A 17,896-nucleotide genomic window follows, 5' to 3' on the forward strand; every position below is an offset into this window, starting at 1 on the left:
CCACAGGAGAGGTTCTAATCATAGAATGTTAGAGTGTCAGTCCTCTTTTACTTAAGTCGGCATTGTGCCTTTTATTTTAAATTCGGATGCTATTTCTGTGATTCATCGTCAATATGAAGGTCCAAGGGATACAGTAAACCTGAAGTGAAGCATCGGAATCTAAAACTGGATTCCCAGGAGAAGTAAAATCATATAAAGTGATAGTGTCAGTCCTCTTGTATTTAAGTCAGCATTGTGCCATTTATATTAAATTCGGATGCAATTTCTGTGTTTCATTGTCAATAGGAAGGTCCAAGGGATACAGTAAACCTGAAGTGAAGCATCGGAATCTTAAACTGGACTCACAGGAGAGTTTCAAATAATAGAAAGTTAGAGAGTCACTCCTCTTGTACTTACGAAGGTATTGTGCCTTTTGTATTAAATTCGGATGCAATTTCTATGTTTCATCGTCAATAAGAAGGTCCAAGGGATACAGTAAGCCTGAGGTGAAGCATCGGAATCTAAAACTGGACTCACAGTAGAGGTTCAAATCATAGAATGTTAGAGTGTCAGTCCACTTTTACTTAAGTCGACATTGTGCCTTTTGTATTAAATTCGGATGCAATTTCTGAGTTTCATCGTCAATAAGAGGGTCAAGGTATACAGTAAACCTGAAGTGAAGCATCGGAATCTAAAACCGGACTCACTGGAGGGGTTCAAATAATAGAAAGTTAGATTGTCAGTCCTCTTTACTTAAGTCGGCATTGTGCTTTTGTATTAAATTCCGATGCAATTTCTGTGTTTCATCGTCAATAAGAATGTGCAAGGTATGCAGTAAACCTGAAATGAAGCATCGGAATCAAAAACTCGACTCACAGGAGAGGTTCAAATCATAGAAAGTGAGAGTGTCAGTCCTCTTGTACTTAAGTCGGCATTGTGCCATTTAGATTAAATTCTGATGCAATATCTGTGTTTCATCGTCAATAAGACGGTCCAAGGGATACAGTAAACCTGAAGTGAAGCATCGGAATCTAAAACTTGACCCACAGGACAGGTTCAAATCAAAGAAAGTTAGAGTGTCACTCCTCTTGTACTGAAGACGGTATTGTGCCTTTTGTATTAAATTCGGATGCAATTTCTGTGTTTCATCGTCAATAAGAAGGTCCAAGGGATACAGTAAACCTCAGGTGAAGCATCGGAATCTAAAACTGGACTCACAGGAGAGGTTCAAGTCATAGAATTTTAGAGTGTCAGTCCACTTTTACTTAAGTCGACATTGTGCCATTTGTATTAAATTCGGATGCAATTTCTGTGATTCATCGACAATAAGAAGGTCCAAGGTATACAGTAAACCTGAAGTGAAGCATCGGATCCTAAAACTGGACTCACAGACTGGGTTCAAATCATAGAAAGTTAGAGCGTCAGTCCTCTTTTACTTAAGGCAGCATTGTGCCATTTATATTAAATTCGGATGCAATTTCTGTGCTTCATTGTCAATACGAAGGTCCAAGGGATACAGTAAACCTAAAGTGAAGCATCGGAATCTAAAACTGCACTCACAGGAGAGTTTCAAATCATAGAAAGTTAGAGTGTCACTCCTCTTGTACTTAAGACGGTAATGTGCCTTTTGTATTAAATTCGGATGCAATTTCTGTGTTTCATCGTCAATAAGAAGGTCCAAGGTATACAGTAAACCTGAAGTGAAGCATCGGATCCTAAAACTGGACTCACAGAAGGGGTTCAAATCATAGAATGTTAGAGGGTCAGTCCTCTTTTACTTAAGTCGGCATTGTGCCTTTTGTATTAAATTCGGATGCAATTTCTGTGTTTCATCGTCAATAAGAAGGTCCAAGGGACACAGTTAACCTGAAGTAAAGTATCGGAATCTAAAACTGGACCCACAGGAGAGGTTCAAATCATAGAAAGTTAGAGTGTCAGTCTTCTTGTACTTAAGTCGGCATTGTGCCATTTGTATTAAATTCCGATGCAATTTCTGTGTTTCATCGTCAACAAGAAGGTACAAGGTAAACAGTAAACCTGAAGTGAAGCATCGGAATTTAAAACTCGACTCACAGGAGAGGTTCTAATCATAGAAAGTTAGAGTGACAGTCCTCTTGTACTTAAGTCGGAATTGTGCCATTTGTATTAAATATGGATGCAATTTCTGTGTTTCATCGTCAATAAGAAGGTCCAAGGTATACAGTAAAAATGAAGTGAAGCATCGGAATCTAAAACTAGACTCTCAGGAGAGGTTCAAATCATAGTATGTTAAAGTGTCAGTCCTCTTTTACTTAAGTCGGCCTTGTGCCTTTTGTATTGAATTCGAATGCTATTTCTCTGTTTCATCGTCAATAAGAAGGTCCTAGGGATACAGTAACCTGAAGTGAAGCATAGAAATCTAAGACTTCACTCACAGGAGAGGTTCAAATCATAGAAAGTTAGAGTGTCAGTCCACTTTTTCTTAAGACGACATTGTGCCTTTTGTATTAAATTCGGATGCAATTTCTGTGCTTCATCGTCAATAAGAAGGTCCAAGGTATACAGTAAACCTGAAGTGAAGCTTCGAATCTAAAACTGGACTCACAGGAGAGGTTCAAATCATAGAAAGTTAGAGTGTCACTCCTCTTGCACATAAGCCGGTATTGTGTCTTTTGTATTAAATTCGGATGCAATTTCTTTGTTTCATCGACAATAAGAAGGTCCAAGGGATACAGTAAACCTGAAGTGAAGCATCGGAATCTAAAACTGGACTCTCAGGAGAGGTTCAAATCATAGAAAGTTAGAATGTCAGTCTTCTTTTACTGAAGTCGGAATTGTGCCTTTTGTATTGAATTCGGATGCAATTTCTGTATTTCATCGTCAATAAGAAGGTGCAACGAATACAGTAAAATTGAAGTGAAGCATTGGAATCTAAAACTGGAGTCACAGGAGAGGTTCAACTCATAGAAAGTGAGAGTATCAGTCTTCTTGTACTTAAGTCGGCAATGTTCCATTTCTATTAAACTCGGATACAATTTCTGTGTTTCATCGTCAATAAGAAGGTCCAAGGGATACAGTAAACCTGAAGTGAAGCATCGGAATCTAAAACTGGACCCACAGGAGAGGTTCAAATCAAAGAAAGTTAGAGTGTCACTCCTCTTGTACTTGAGTCGGTATTGTGCCTTTTGTATTAGATTCGGAAGCAGTTTCTGTGTTTCATCGTCAATAAGAAAGTGCAAGGAATACAGAAAACCTGAATGAAGCATCGCAATCTAAAACTGGAGTCACAGGAGAGGTTCAAATCATTGAATGTTAGAGTGTCAGTCCACTTTTACTTAAGTCGGCATTGTGCCTTTTGTATTAAATTCGGATGCAATTTCTGTGTTTCATCGTCAATAAGAAGGTCCAAGGTATACAGTAAACCTGAAGTGAAGCATCGGATTGCAAAACTGGACTCACAGGAGGGGTTCAAATCATAGAAGGTTAGAGTGTCAGTCCTCTTTTACTTAAGTAAGCATTGTGCCTTTTGTATTAAATTCGGATGCAATTTCTGTGTTTCATCGTCGATAAGAATGTCCAAGGTATACAGTAAACCTGAAGTGAAGCATCGGATTCTAAAACTGGACTCACAGGAGGGGTTCAAATCATAAAAAATTAGAGTGTCAGTCCTCTTTTACATAAGTCGGCATTGTGCCTTTTGTATTAAATTCCGATGCATTTTCTGTGTTTCATCGTCAATTAGAAGGTGCAAGGTATATAGTAAACCTGAAGTGAAGCATCGGAATGTAAAACTGGACTCACAGGACAGGTTCAAATCATAGAAAGTGAGAGTGTCAGTCCTCTTGTACTTAAGTCGGCATTGTGCCATTTGTATTAAATTTGGATGCAATATCTGTTTTTCACCGTCAATAAGAAGGTTCAAGGGATACAGTAAACCTGAGGTGAAACATCGGAATCTAAAACAGGACTCACAGTAGAGGTTCAAATCATAGAAAGTGAGAGTTTCAGTCCTCTTGTACTTAAGTCGTCATTGTGCCTTTTGTATTAAATTCGGATGCAATTTCTGTGTTTCATCGTAAATAAGAAGGTCCAAATGATACAGTAAACGTTAAGTGAAGCATCGGAATCTAAAACTGGTCTCACAGGAGAGGTTCAAATCATAGAATGCTAGAGTGACAGTCCTCTTTTACTTAAGTCGGCATTGTGAATCTTGTATTAAATTCGGATGCAATTTCTGTGTTTCATCGTCAATAAGAAGGTCCAAGGGATACAGTAAACCTGAAGTGAAGCATCGGAATCTAAAACTAGACTCTCAGGAGAGGTTCAAATCATAGAAAGTTAGAGTGTCAGTCCTCTTGTACTTAAGTCGGCATTGTGCCATTTGTATTAAATTCGGATGCAATTTCGGTGTTTCATCGTCAATAAGAGGCTCCAAGGGATACAGTAAACCTGAAGTGAAGCATCGGAATCTAAAACTGGACTCCCAGGAGAGGTCAAATCATTGAAAGTGAGAGTGTCAGTCCTCCTGTACTTAAGTCGGCATTGTGCCATTTGTATTAAATTCGGATGCAATTTCTGTGTTTCATCGCCAATGAGAAGGTCCAAGGGATACAGTAAACCTGAAGTGAAGCATCGGAATCTAAAACTGGACTCACGGGAGAGGTTCAAATCACAGAATGTGAGAGTGTCAGTCCTCTTTTACTTAAGTCGGCATTGTGCCTTTTGTATTAAATTCGGATGCAATTTCTGTGTTTCATCGTCAATAAGAAGGTCCAATGGATACAGTAAACCTGAAGTGAAGCATCGGAATCTCAATCTAGAATTACAGGAGAGGTTCAAATCAAAGAAAATTATAGTGTCAGTCCTCTTTTACTTAAGTCGGCATTGTGCCATTTGTATTAAATTCCGATGCAATTTCTGTGTTTCATCGTCAATATGAAGGTGCAAGGAATACAGAAAACCTGAAGTGAAGCATCGGATTGTAAAACTGGACTCACAGGAGGGGTTCAAATCATAGAAAGTTAGAGTGTCGGTCTTCTTTTACTTAAGTCGGCATTGTGCCTTTTGTATTAAATTCCGATGCAATTTCTGTGTTTCATCGTCAATAAGAAGGTCCACGGTATACAGTTAACCTGAAGTGAAGCATCGGATTCTAAAACTGGAGTCACAGGAGAGGTTAAAATCATAGAAAGTGAGAGTGTCAGTCCTCTTGTACTTAAGTCGGCATTGTGCATTTTGTATTAAATTCGGATGCAAACTCTGTGTTTCATCGTCAATAAGAAGGTCCAAGGAATACAGTAAACCTGAGGTGAAGCATCGGAATCTAAAACTGGACTCACAGTAGAGGTTCAAATCACAGAAAGTTAGAGTGTCACTCCTGTTGTACTTAAGACGGTATTGTGCCTTTTGAATTAAATTCGGATGCAATTTCTGTGTTTCATCGTCAATAAGAAGGTCCAAGGTATACAGTAAACCTGAAGTGAAGCATCGGATCCTAAAACTGGTCTCACAGGAGGGATTCAAATCATAGAAAGTTAGAGAGTCACTCCTCTTGTACTTAAGACGGTATTGTGCCTTTTGTATAAAATTCGGATGCAATTTCTGTGTTTCATCGTCAATACGAAGGTGCAAGGTATGATGTAAGCCTGAAGTGAAGCATCGGAATGTAAAACTGGACTCAAACTACAGGTTCAAATCATAGAAAGTGAGAGTGTCAGTCCTCTTGTACTTAAGTCGGCATTGTGCCATTTGTATTAAATTTGGATGCAATTTCTGTGTTTTATCATCAATTAGAATGTACAAGTGATTCTGTGAACCAGAAGTGAAGCATCGGAATCTAAAACTAGACTCACAGGAGAGGTTCAAATCATAGAAAGTTAGTGTGTCTGTCCTCTTGTACTTAAGTCGGCATTGTGCCTTTTGTATTAAATTCGGATGGTAACTCTGTGTTTCATCGTCAATAAGAAGGTCCAAGGGATTCAGTAAACCTGAAGTGAAGCATCGGAATCCAAAACTGGACTCCCAGGAGGGGTCAAATCATAGAAAGTGAGAGTGTCAGTCCTCTTGTACTTAAGTCGGCATTGTGCCATTTGTATTAAATTCGGATGCAATTTCTGTGTTTCATCGTCAATAAGAAGGTCCAAGGGATACAGTAAACCTGAAGTGAAGCATCGGAATCTAAAACTAAACTCACAGGAGAAGTTCTAATCATAGAAAGTGAGAGTGACAGTCCTCTTTTACTTAAGTCGGCATTGTGCCTTTTGTATTAAATTCCGATGCAATTTCTGTGTTTAATCGTCAATAAGAAGGTCCAAGGGATACAGTAAACCCGAAGTGAAGCAACGGAACCTAAAACTGGTCTCACAGGAGAGGTTCAAATCATAGAATGTTAGAGGGTCAGTCTTTTTTTACTTAAGTCGGCATTGTGCATTTGTATAAAATCCGGAAGCATATTCTGTGTTTCATCGTCAATAAGAAGGTCCAAGGGATACAGTAAACCTGAAGTGAAGCATCGGAATCTAAAACTAGTCTCACAGGAGAGGTTCAAATCATAGAAAGTTAGAGTGTCAGTCCTCTTGTACTTAAGTCCGCATTGTGACATTTGTATTAAATTCCGATGCAATTTCTGTGTTTCATCGTCAGTAAGAAGGTGCAAGGTATACAGTAAACCTGAAGTGAAGCATTGGAATCTAAAACTCGACTCAAAGGAGAGGTTCTAATCATAGAAAGTGAGAGTGTCAGTCCTCTTGTACTTAAGTCGGCATTGTGCCATTTGTATTAAATTCGGATGCAATTTCTGTGTTTCATCGTCAATAAGAAGGTGCAAAGTATTAGTGAAGCATCGGAATGTAAAACTGGACTCACAGTAGAGGTTCTAATCATAGAAAGTGAGAGTGTCTGTCCTCTTGTACTTAAGTCGGTATTGTGCCTTTTGTATTAAATTCCGATGCTATTTCTGTGTTTCATCGTCAATAAGATGGTCCAAGGTATACAGTAAACCTCAAGTGAAGCATCGGATCCTAAAACTGGTCTCACAGGAGGGATTCAAATCATAGAAAGTTAGAGTGTCACTCCTCTTGTACTTAAGACGGTATTGTGCCTTTTGTATAAAATTCGGATGCAATTTCTGTGTTTCATCGTCAATAAGAAGGTGCAAGGTATGAAGTAAACCTGAAGTGAAGCATCGGAATGTAAAACTGGACTCAAAGGACAGGTTCAAATCATAGAAAGTGAGAGTGTCAGTCCTCTTGTACTTAAGTCGGCATTGTGCCATTTGTATTAAATTTGGATGCAATTTCTGTGTTTTATCGTCAATAAGAATGTTCAAGGGATACTGTGAACCTGACGTGAAGCATCGGAATCTAAAACTAGACTCTCAGGAGAGGTTCAAATCATAGAAAGTTAGAGTGTCTGTCCTCTTGTACTTAAGTCGGCATTGTGCCTTTTGTATTAAATTCGGATGCTAACTCCGTGTTTCATCGTCAATAAGAAGGTCCAAGGGATACAGTAAACCTGAGGTGAAGCATCGGAATCTAAAACTGGACTCACAGTAGAGGTTCAAATCATAGAAAGTGAGAGTGTCAGTCCTCTGTACTGAGTCGGCATTGTGCCTTTTGTATTAAATTCGGATGCAATTTCTGTGTTTCATCGTTAATAACAAGGTCCAAATGATACAGTAAACCTGAAGTGAAGCATCGGAATCTAAAACTGGTCTCACAGGAGAGGTTCAAATCATAGAAAGTTAGAGTGTCAGTCCTCTTGTACTTAAGTCGGCATTGTGCCATTTGTATTAAATTCGGATTCAATTTCTGTGTTTCATCGTCAATAAGAAGGTCCAAGGGATTCAGTAAACCTGAAGTGAAGCATCGGAATCCAAAACCGGACTCCCAGGAGAGGTCAAATCATAGAAAGTGAGAGTGTCAGTCCACTTTTACTTAAGTCGACATTGTGCCTTTTGTATTAAATTCCGATGCTATTTCTGTGTTTCATCGTCGATAAGAATGTCCAAGGTATACAGTAAACCTGAAGTGAAGCATCGGATTCTAAAACTGGACTCACAGGAGGGGTTCAAATCATAAAAAATTAGAGTGTCAGTCCTCTTTTACATAAGTCGGCATTGTGCCTTTTGTATTAAATTCCGATGCAATTTCTGTGTTTCATCGTCAATTAGAAGGTGCAAGGTATATAGTAAACCTGAAGTGAAGCATCGGAATGTAAAACTGGACACACAGGACAGGTTCAAATCATAGAAAGTGAGAGTGTCAGTCCTCTTCTACTTAAGTCGGCATTGTGCCATTTGTATTAAATTTGGATGCAATATCTGTTTTTCACCGTCAATAAGAAGGTTCAAGGGATACAGTAAACCTGAAGTGAAGCATAGGAATCTAAAACTAGACTCACAGGAGAGGTTCAAATCATAGAAAGTTAGATTGTCTGTCCTATTGTACTTAAGTCGACATTGTGCCTTTGGTATTAAATTCGGATGCAAACTCTGTGTTTCATCGTCAATAAGAAGGTCCAAGGGATACAGTAAACCTGAGGTGAAACATCGGAATCTAAAACAGGACTCACAGTAGAGGTTCAAATCATAGAAAGTGAGAGTTTCAGTCCTCTTGTACTTAAGTCGTCATTGTGCCTTTTGTATTAAATTCGGATGCAATTTCTGTGTTTCATCGTCAATAAGAAGGTCCACGGTATACAGTTAACCTGAAGTGAAGCATCGGATTCTAAAACTGGACTCACAGGAGGGGTTCAAATCATAGTAAGTTAGAGTGTCAGTCCTCTTTTACTTAAGTCGGCATTGTCCCTTTTGTATTACATTCCGATGCAATTTCTGTGTTTCATCGTCAATAAGAAGGTGCAAGGTATACAGTAAACATGAAGTGAAGCATCGGAATCAAAAACTCGACTCACAGGAGAGGTTAAAATCATAGAAAGTGAGAGTGTCGGTCCTCTTGTACTTAAGTCGGCATTGTGCATTTTGTATTAAATTCGGATGCAAACTCTGTGTTTCATCGTCAAGAAGAAGGTCCAAGGAATACGGTAAACCTGAGGTGAAGCATCGGAATCTAAAACTGGACTCACAGTAGAGGTTCAAATCACAGAAAGTTAGAGTGTCACTCCTCTTGTACTTAGGACGGTATTGTGCCTTTTGTATTAAATTCGGATGCAATTTCTGTGTTTCATCGTCAATAAGAAGGTCCAAGGTATACAGTAAACCTGAAGTGAAGCATCGGATCCTAAAACTGGTCTCACAGGAGGGATTCAAGTCATAGAAAGTTAGAGTGTCACTCCTCTTGTACTTAAGACGGTATTGTGCCTTTTGTATAAAATTCGGATGCAATTTCTGTGTTTCATCGTCAATACGAAGGTGCAAGGTATGACGTAAACCTGAAGTGAAGCATCGGAATGTAAAACTGGACTCAAAGGACAGGTTCAAATCATAGAAAGTGAGAGTGTCAGTCCTCTTGTACTTAAGTCGGCATTGTGCCATTTGTATTAAATTTGGATGCAATTTCTGTGTTTTATCGTCAATAAGAATGTTCAAGGGATTCTGTGAACCTGAAGTGAAGCATCGGAATCTAAAACTAGACTCACAGGAGAGGTTCAAATCATAGAAAGTTAGAGTGTCTGTCCTCTTGTACTTAAGTCGGCATTGTGCCTTTTGTATTAAATTCGGATGCTAACTCTGTGTTTTATCGTCAATAAGAAGGTCCAAGGGATACAGTAAACCTGAGGTGAAGCATCGGAATCTAAAACTGGACTCACAGTAGAGGTTCAAATCATAGAAAGTGAGAGTGTCAGTCCTCTTGTACTTAAGTCGGCATTGTGCCTTTTGTATTAAATTCGGATGCAATTTCTGTGTTTCATCGTTAATAAGAAAGTCCAAATGATACAGTAAACCTGAAGTGAAGCATCGGAATCTAAAACTGGTCTCACAGGAGAGGTTCAAATCATAGAAAGTTAGAGTGTCAGTCGTCTTGTACTTAAGTCGGCCTTGTGCCATTTGTATTAAATTCGGATGCAATTTCTGTGTTTCATCGTCAATAAGAAGGTCCAAGGGATACAGTAAACCTGAAGTGAAGCATCGGAATCTAAAACTAAACTCACAGGAGAGGTTCCAATCATAGAAAGTGAGAGTGACAGTCCTCTTTTACTTAAGTCGGCATTGTGCCTTTTGTATTAAATTCCGATGCAATTTCTGTGTTTCATCGTCAATAAGAAGGTCCTAGGGATACAGTAAACCTGAAGTGAAGCAACGGAACCTAAAACTGGTCTCACAGGAGAGGTTCAAATCATAGAATGTTAGAGGGTCAGTCTTTTTTTACTTAAGTCGGCATTGTGCATTTGTATAAAATCCGGAAGCAATTTCTGTGTTTCATCGTCAATAAGTAGGTCCAAGGGATACAGTAAACCTGAAGTGAACCATCGGAATCTAAAACTAGTCTCACAGGAGAGGTTCTAATCATAGAAAGTTAGAGTGTCAGTCCTCTTGTACTTAAGTCCGCATTGTGACATTTGTATTAAATTCCGATGCAATTTCTGTGTTTCATCGTCAGTAAGAAGGTGCAAGGTATACAGTAAACCTGAAGTGAAGCATTGGAATCTAAAACTCGACTCAAAGGAGAGGTTCTAATCATAGAAAGTGAGAGTGTCAGTCCACTTGTACTTAAGTCGGCATTGTGCCATTTGTATTAAATTCGGATGCAATTTCTGTGTTTCATCGTCAATAAGAAGGTGCAAAGTATTAGTGAAGCATCGGAATGTAAAACTGGACTCACAGGACAGATTCAAATCATAGAAAGTGAGAGTGTCGTTCCTCTTGTACTTAAGTCGGCATTGTGACATTTGTATTAAATTTGGATGCATTTTCTGTGTTTCATCGTCAATAAGAAGGTTCAAGGGATACAGTAAACCTGAAGTGAAGCATCGGAATCTAAAACTAGACTCACAGGAGAGGTTCAAATCATAGAAAGTTAGAGAGTCTGTCCTCTTGTACTTAAGTCGGCATTGTGCCATTTGTATTAAATTCTTATGCAAACTCTGTGTTTCATCGTCAATAAGAAGGTCCAAGTGATACAGTTAACCTGAGGTGAAGTATCGGAATCTAAAACTGGACTCACAGTAGAGGTTCAAATCATAGAAAGTGAGAGTGTCTGTCCTCTTGTACTTAAGTCGGCATTGTGCCTTTTGTATTAAATTCGGATGCAATTTCTGTGTTTCATCGTCAATAAGTAGGTCCAAGTGATACAGTAAACCTGAAGTGAAACTTCGGAATCTAAAACTGCACTCACAGGAGACATTCAATTCATAGAAAGTTAGAGTGTCACTCCTCTTGTACTTAAGTCGGTATTGTGCCTTTTGTATTAAATTCCGATGCTATTTCTGTGTTTCATCGTCAATAAGATGGTCCAAGGTATACAGTAAACCTCAAGTGAAGCATGGGATCCTAAAACTGGTCTAACAGGAGGGATTCAAATCACAGAAAGTTAGAGTGTCACTCCTCTTGTTCTTAAGACGGTATTGTGCCTTTTGTATAAAATTCGGATGCAATTTCTGTGTTTCATCGTCAATAAGAAGGTGCAAGGTATGAAGTAAACCTGAAGTGAAGCATCGGAATGTAAAACTGGACTCAAAGGACAGGTTCAAATCATAGAAAGTGAGAGTTTCAGTCCTCTTGTACTTAAGTCGGCATTGTGCCATTTGTATTAAATTTGGATGCAATTTCTGTGTTTTATCGTCAATAAGAATGTTCAAGGGATTCTGTGAACCTGAAGTGAAGCATCGGAATCTAAAACTAGACTCACAGGAGAGGTTCAAATCATAGAAAGTTAGAGTGTCTGTCCTCTTGTACTTAAGTCGGCATTGTGCCTTTTGTATTAAATTCGGATGTAACTCTGTGTTTTATCGTCAATAAGAAGGTCCAAGGGATACAGTAAACCTGAGGTGAAGCATCGGAATCTAAAACTGGACTCACAGTAGAGGTTCAAATCATAGAAAGTGAGAGTGTCAGTCCTCTTGTACTTAAGTCAGCATTGTGCCTTTTGTATTAAATTCGGATGCAATTTCTGTGTTTCATCGTTAATAAGAAGGTCCAAATGATACAGTAAACCTGAAGTGAAGCGTCGGAATCTAAAACTGGTCTCACAGGAGAGGTTCAAATCATAGAAAGTTAGAGTGTCGGTCCTCTTGTACTTAAGTCGGCATTGTGCCATTTGTATTAAATTCGGATTCAATTTCTGTGTTTCATCGTCAATAAGAAGGTCCAAGGGATTCAGTAAACCTGAAGTGAAGCATCGGAATCCAAAACTGGACTCCCAGGAGAGGTCAAATCATAGAAAGTGAGAGTGTCAGTCCTCTTGTACTTAAGTCGGCCTTGTGCCATTTGTATTAAATTCGGATGCAATTTCTGTGTTTCATCGTCAATAAGAAGGTCCAAGGGATACAGTAAACCTGAAGTGAAGCATGGGAATCTAAAACTAAACTCACAGGAGAGGTTCTAATCATAGAAAGTGAGAGTGACAGTCCTCTTTTACTTAAGTCGGCATTGTGCCTTTTGTATTAAATTCCGATGCAATTTCTGTGTTTCATCGTCAATAAGAAGGTCCAAGGGATACAGTAAACCTGAAGTGAAGCAACGGAACCTAAAACTGGTCTCACAGGAGAGGTTCAAATCATAGAATGTTAGAGGGTCAGTCTTTTTTTACTTAAGTCGGCATTGTGCATTTGTATAAAATCCGGAAGCAATTTCTGTGTTTCATCGTCAATAAGAAGGTGCAAAGTATTAGTGAAGCATCGGAATGTAAAACTGGACTCACAGGACAGATTCAAATCATAGAAAGTGAGAGTGTCGGTCCTCTTGTACTTAAGTCGGCATTGTGACATTTGTATTAAATTTGGATGCATTTTATGTGTTTCATCGTCAATAAGAAGGTTCAAGGGATACAGTAAACCTGAAGTGAAGCATCGGAATCTAAAACTAGACTCACAGGAGAGGTTCAAATCATAGAAAGTTAGAGAGTCTGTCCTCTTGTACTTAAGTCGGCATTGTGCCATTTGTATTAAATTCTTATGCAAACTCTGTGTTTCATCGTCAATAAGAAGGTCCAAGTGATACAGTTAACCTGAGGTGAAGTATCGGAATCTAAAACTGGACTCACATTAGAGGTTCAAATCATAGAAAGTGAGAGTGTCTGTCCTCTTGTACTTAAGTCGGCATTGTGCCTTTTGTATTAAATTCGGATGCAATTTCTGTGTTTCATCGTCAATAAGTAGGTCCAAGTGATACAGTAAACCTGAAGTGAAACTTCGGAATCTAAAACTGCACTCACAGGAGACATTCAATTCATAGAAAGTTAGAGTGTCACTCCTCTTGTACTTAAGTCGGTATTGTGCCTTTTGTATTAAATTCCGATGCTATTTCTGTGTTTCATCGTCGATAAGATGGTCCAAGGTATACAGTAAACCTCAAGTGAAGCATCGGATCCTAAAACTGGTCTCACAGGAGGGATTCAAATCATAGAAAGTTAGAGTGTCACTCCTCTTGCACTTAAGACGGTATTGTGCCTTTTGTATAAAATTCGGATGCAATTTCTGTGTTTCATCGTCAATAAGAAGGTGCAAGGTATGAAGTAAACCTGAAGTGAAGCATCGGAATGTAAAACTGGACTCAAAGGACAGGTTCAAATCATAGAAAGTGAGAGTGTCAGTCCTCTTGTACTTAAGTCGGCATTGTGCCATTTGTATTAAATTTGGATGCAATTTCTATGTTTTATCGTCAATACGAATGTTCAAGGGATACTGTGAACCTGAAGTGAAGCATCGGAATCTAAAACTAGACTCTCAGGAGAGGTTCAAATCACAGAAAGTTAGAGTGTCTGTCCTCTTGTACTTAAGTCGGCATTGTGCCTTTTGTATTAAATTCGGATGCTAACTCTGTGTTTCATCGTCAATAAGAAGGTCCAAGGGGTACAGTAAACCTGAGGTGAAGCATCGGAATCTAAAACTGGACTCACAGTAGAGGTTCAAATCATAGAAAGTGAGAGTGTCAGTCCTCTGTACTGAAGTCGGCATTGTGCCTTTTGTATTAAATTCGGATGAAATTTCTGTGTTTCATCGTTAATAAGAAAGTCCAAATGATGCAGTAAACCTGAAGTGAAGCATCGGAATCTAAACCTGGTCTCACAGGAGAGGTTCAAATCATAGAAAGTTAGAGTGTCAGTCCTCTTGTACTTAAGTCGGCATTGTGCCATTTGTATTAAATTCGGATTCAATTTCTGTGTTTCATCGTCAATAAGAAGGTCCAAGCGATTCAGTAAACCTGAAGTGAAGCATCGGAATCCAAAACTGGACTCCCAGGAGAGGTCAATTCATAGAAAGTGAGAGTGTCAGTCCTCTTGTACTTAAGTCGGCATTGTGCCATTTGTATGAAATTCGGATGCAATTTCTGTGTTTCATCGTCAATAAGAAGGTCCAAGGGATACAGTAAACCTGAAGTGAAGCATCGGAATCTAAAACTAAACTCACAGGAGAGGTTCAAATCATAGAAAGTGAGAGTGACAGTCCTCTTTTACTTAAGTCGGCATTGTGCCTTTTGTATTAAATTCCGATGCAATTTCTGTGTTTCATCGTCAATAAGAAGGTCCAAGGGATGCAGTGAACCTGAAGTGAAGCAACGGAACCTAAAACTGGACTCACAGGAGAGGTTCAAATCATAGAAAGTTAGAGTGTCAGTCCTCTTGTACTTAAGTCGGCATTGTGACATTTGTATTAAATTCCGATGCAATTTCTGTGTTTCATCGTGAATAAGAAGGTGCAAGGTATACAGTAAACCTGAAGTGAAGCATTGGAATCTAAAACTCGACTCACAGGAGAGGTTCTAATCATAGAAAGTGAGAGAGTCAGTCCTCTTGTACTTATGTCGGCATTGTGCCATTTGTATTAAATTCGGATGCAATTTCTGTGTTTCATCGTCAATACGAAGGTGCAAAGTATTAGTGAAGCATCGGAATGTAAAACTGGACTCACAGGACAGATTCAAATCATAGAAAGTGAGAGTGTCACTCCTCTCGTACTTAAGTCGGTATTGTGCCTTTTGTATTAAATTCCGATGCTATTTCTGTGTTTCATCGTCAATACGAAGATGCAAGGTACTCAGTAAACCTGAAGTGAAGCATCGGAATCAAAAACTCGACTCACAGGAGAGGTTAAAATAATAGAAAGTGAGAGTGTCAGTCCTCTTGTACTTAAGTCGGCATTGTGCCATTTATATTAAATTCAGATGCAATTTCTGTGTTTCATCGTCAATAAGAAGGTCCATGGGATACAGTAAACCTGAAGTGAGGCATCGCAGTCTAAAACTATACTCACAGGAGGGGTTCAAAACATAGAAAGTTAGAGTGTCACTCCTGTTGTACTTAAGACGGTATTGTGCGTTTTGTATTAAATTCGGATGCAATTTCTGTGTTTCATCGTCAATAAGAAGGTCCAAGGTATACTGTAAACCTGAAGTGAAGCATCGGATCCCAAAACTGGTCTCACAGGAGGGATTCAAATCATAGAAAGTTAGAGTGTCACTCCTCTTTTACTTAAGACGGTATTGTGCCTTTTGTATAAAATTCGGATGCAATTTCTGTGTTTCATCGTCAATAAAAATGTGCAAGGTATAAAGTAAACCTGAAGTAAATCATCGGAATGTAAAACTGGACTCAAAGGACAGGTTGAAATCATAGAAAGTGAGAGTGTCAGTCCTCTTGTACTTAAGTCGGCATTATGCCTTTTGTATTATATTCGGATGCAAACTCTGTGTTTCATCGTCAATAAGAAGGTCCAAGGGATACAGTAAACCTGAGGTGAAGCATCGGAATCTAAAACTGGACTCACAGTAGAGGTTCAAATCATAGAAAGTGAGAGTATCAGTCCTCTTGTACTTATGTCGGCATTGTGCCTTTTGTATTAAATTCGGATGCAATTTCTGTGTTTCATCGTTAATAAGAAGGTCCAAATGATACAGTAAACCTGAAGTGAAGCATCGGAATCTAAAACTGGTCTCACAGAAGAGGTTCAAATCATAGAAAGTGAGAGTGTCAGTCCTCTTGTACTTAAGTCGGCATTGTGCCATTTGTATTAAATTCGGATTTAATTTCTGTGATTCATCGTCAATAAGAAGGTCCAAGGGATTTAGTAAACCTGAAGTGAGGCATCGGAATCCAAAAGTGGACTCCCAGGAGAGGTCAAATCTTAGAAAGTGAGAGTGTCAGTCCTCTTGTACTTAAGTCGGCATTGTGCCATTTGTATTAAATTCGGATGCAATTTCTGTGTTTCATCGTCAATAGGAAGGATCAAGGGATACAGTAAACCTGAAGTGAAGCATTGGAATCTAAAACTAAACTCACAGGAGAGGTTCAAATCATAGAATGTTAGAGGGTCAGTCCTCTTTTACTTAAGTCGGCATTGTGCCTTTTGTATTAAATTCGGATGCAATTTCTGTGTTTCACCGTCAATGAGAAGGTCCAAATGATCCAGTAAACCAGAAGTGAAGCATCGGAATCTAAAACTGGTCTCACAGGAGAGGTTCAAACCATAGAATGTTAGAGTGTCAGTCATCTTTTACTTAAGTCGGAATTTTGCCTTTTGTATTAATTGTGGATGCAATTTCTGAGTTTCATCGTCAATAAGAAGGTCCAAGGGACACAGTTAACCTGAAGTAAAGTATCGGAATCTAAAACTGGACTCACAGGAGAGGTTCAAATCATAGAAAGTTAGAGTGTCAGTCCTCTTGTACTTAAGTCGGCATTGTGCCATTTGTATTAAATTCCGATGCAATTTCTGTGTTTCATCGTCAATAAGATGGTACAAGGGATACAGTAAACCTGAAGTGAAGCAACGGAATCTAAAACTGGACTCCCAGGAGGGGTCAAATCATAGAAAGTGAGAGTGTCAGTCCTCTTGTACTTAAGTCGGCATTGTGCCATTTGTATTAAATTCGGATGCAATTTCTGTGTTTCATCGTCAATACGAAGGTCCAAGGGATACAGTAAACCTGAAGTGAAGCATCGGAATCTAAAGCTGGACTCACAGGAGAGGTTCTAATCATAGAAAGTGAGAGTGTCAGTCCTCCTTTACTTAAGTCGGCAGTGTTTCTTTTGTATTAAATTCGGATGCAATTTCTGTTTTTCACGTCAATTAGAAGGTCCAAGGGATACAGTAAACCTGAAGCATCGGAATCTAAAACTGGTCTCACAGGAGACGTTCAAATCATAAAATGTTAGAGTGGCAGTCCTTATTTACTGAAGTCGGCATTGTGCCTTTTATTTTAAATTCGGATGCAATTTCTGTGTTTCATCGTCAATAAGAAGGTCCAAGGGATACAGTAAACCTGAAGTGAAGCATCGGAATCTAAAACTGGACTCCCAGGAGAGGTAAAATCATAGAATGTGATAGTATCAGTCCCCGTGTTCTTAAGTCAGCATTGTGCCATTTATATTAAATTCGGATGCAATTTCTGTGTTTCATTGTCAATAGGAAGGTCCAAGGGATACAGTAAACCTGAAGTGAAGCATCGGAATCTAAAACTGGACTCACAGGAGAGTTTCAAATAATAGAAAGTTAGAGAGTCACTCCTCTTGTACTTAAGACGGTATTGTGCCTTTTGTATTAAATTCGGATGCAATTTCTGTGTTTCATCGTCAATAAGAAGGTCCAAGGGATACAGTAAACCTGAAGTGAAGCATCGGAATCTAAAACTGGACTCACAGGAGAGGTTCCAATCATAGAATGTTAGAGTGTCAGTCCACTTTTACTTAAGTCGACATTGTGCCTTTCGTATTAAATTCGGATGCAATTTCTGTGTTTCGTCGTCAATAAGAAGGTCCAAGGTATACAGTAAACCTGAAGTGAAGCATCGGATTCTAAAACTGGACTCACAGGAGGGGTTCAA

This window comes from Schistocerca piceifrons, chromosome X (assembly GCF_021461385.2).
Source record: "Schistocerca piceifrons isolate TAMUIC-IGC-003096 chromosome X, iqSchPice1.1, whole genome shotgun sequence".
NCBI lineage: Eukaryota > Metazoa > Arthropoda > Insecta > Orthoptera > Acrididae > Schistocerca > Schistocerca piceifrons.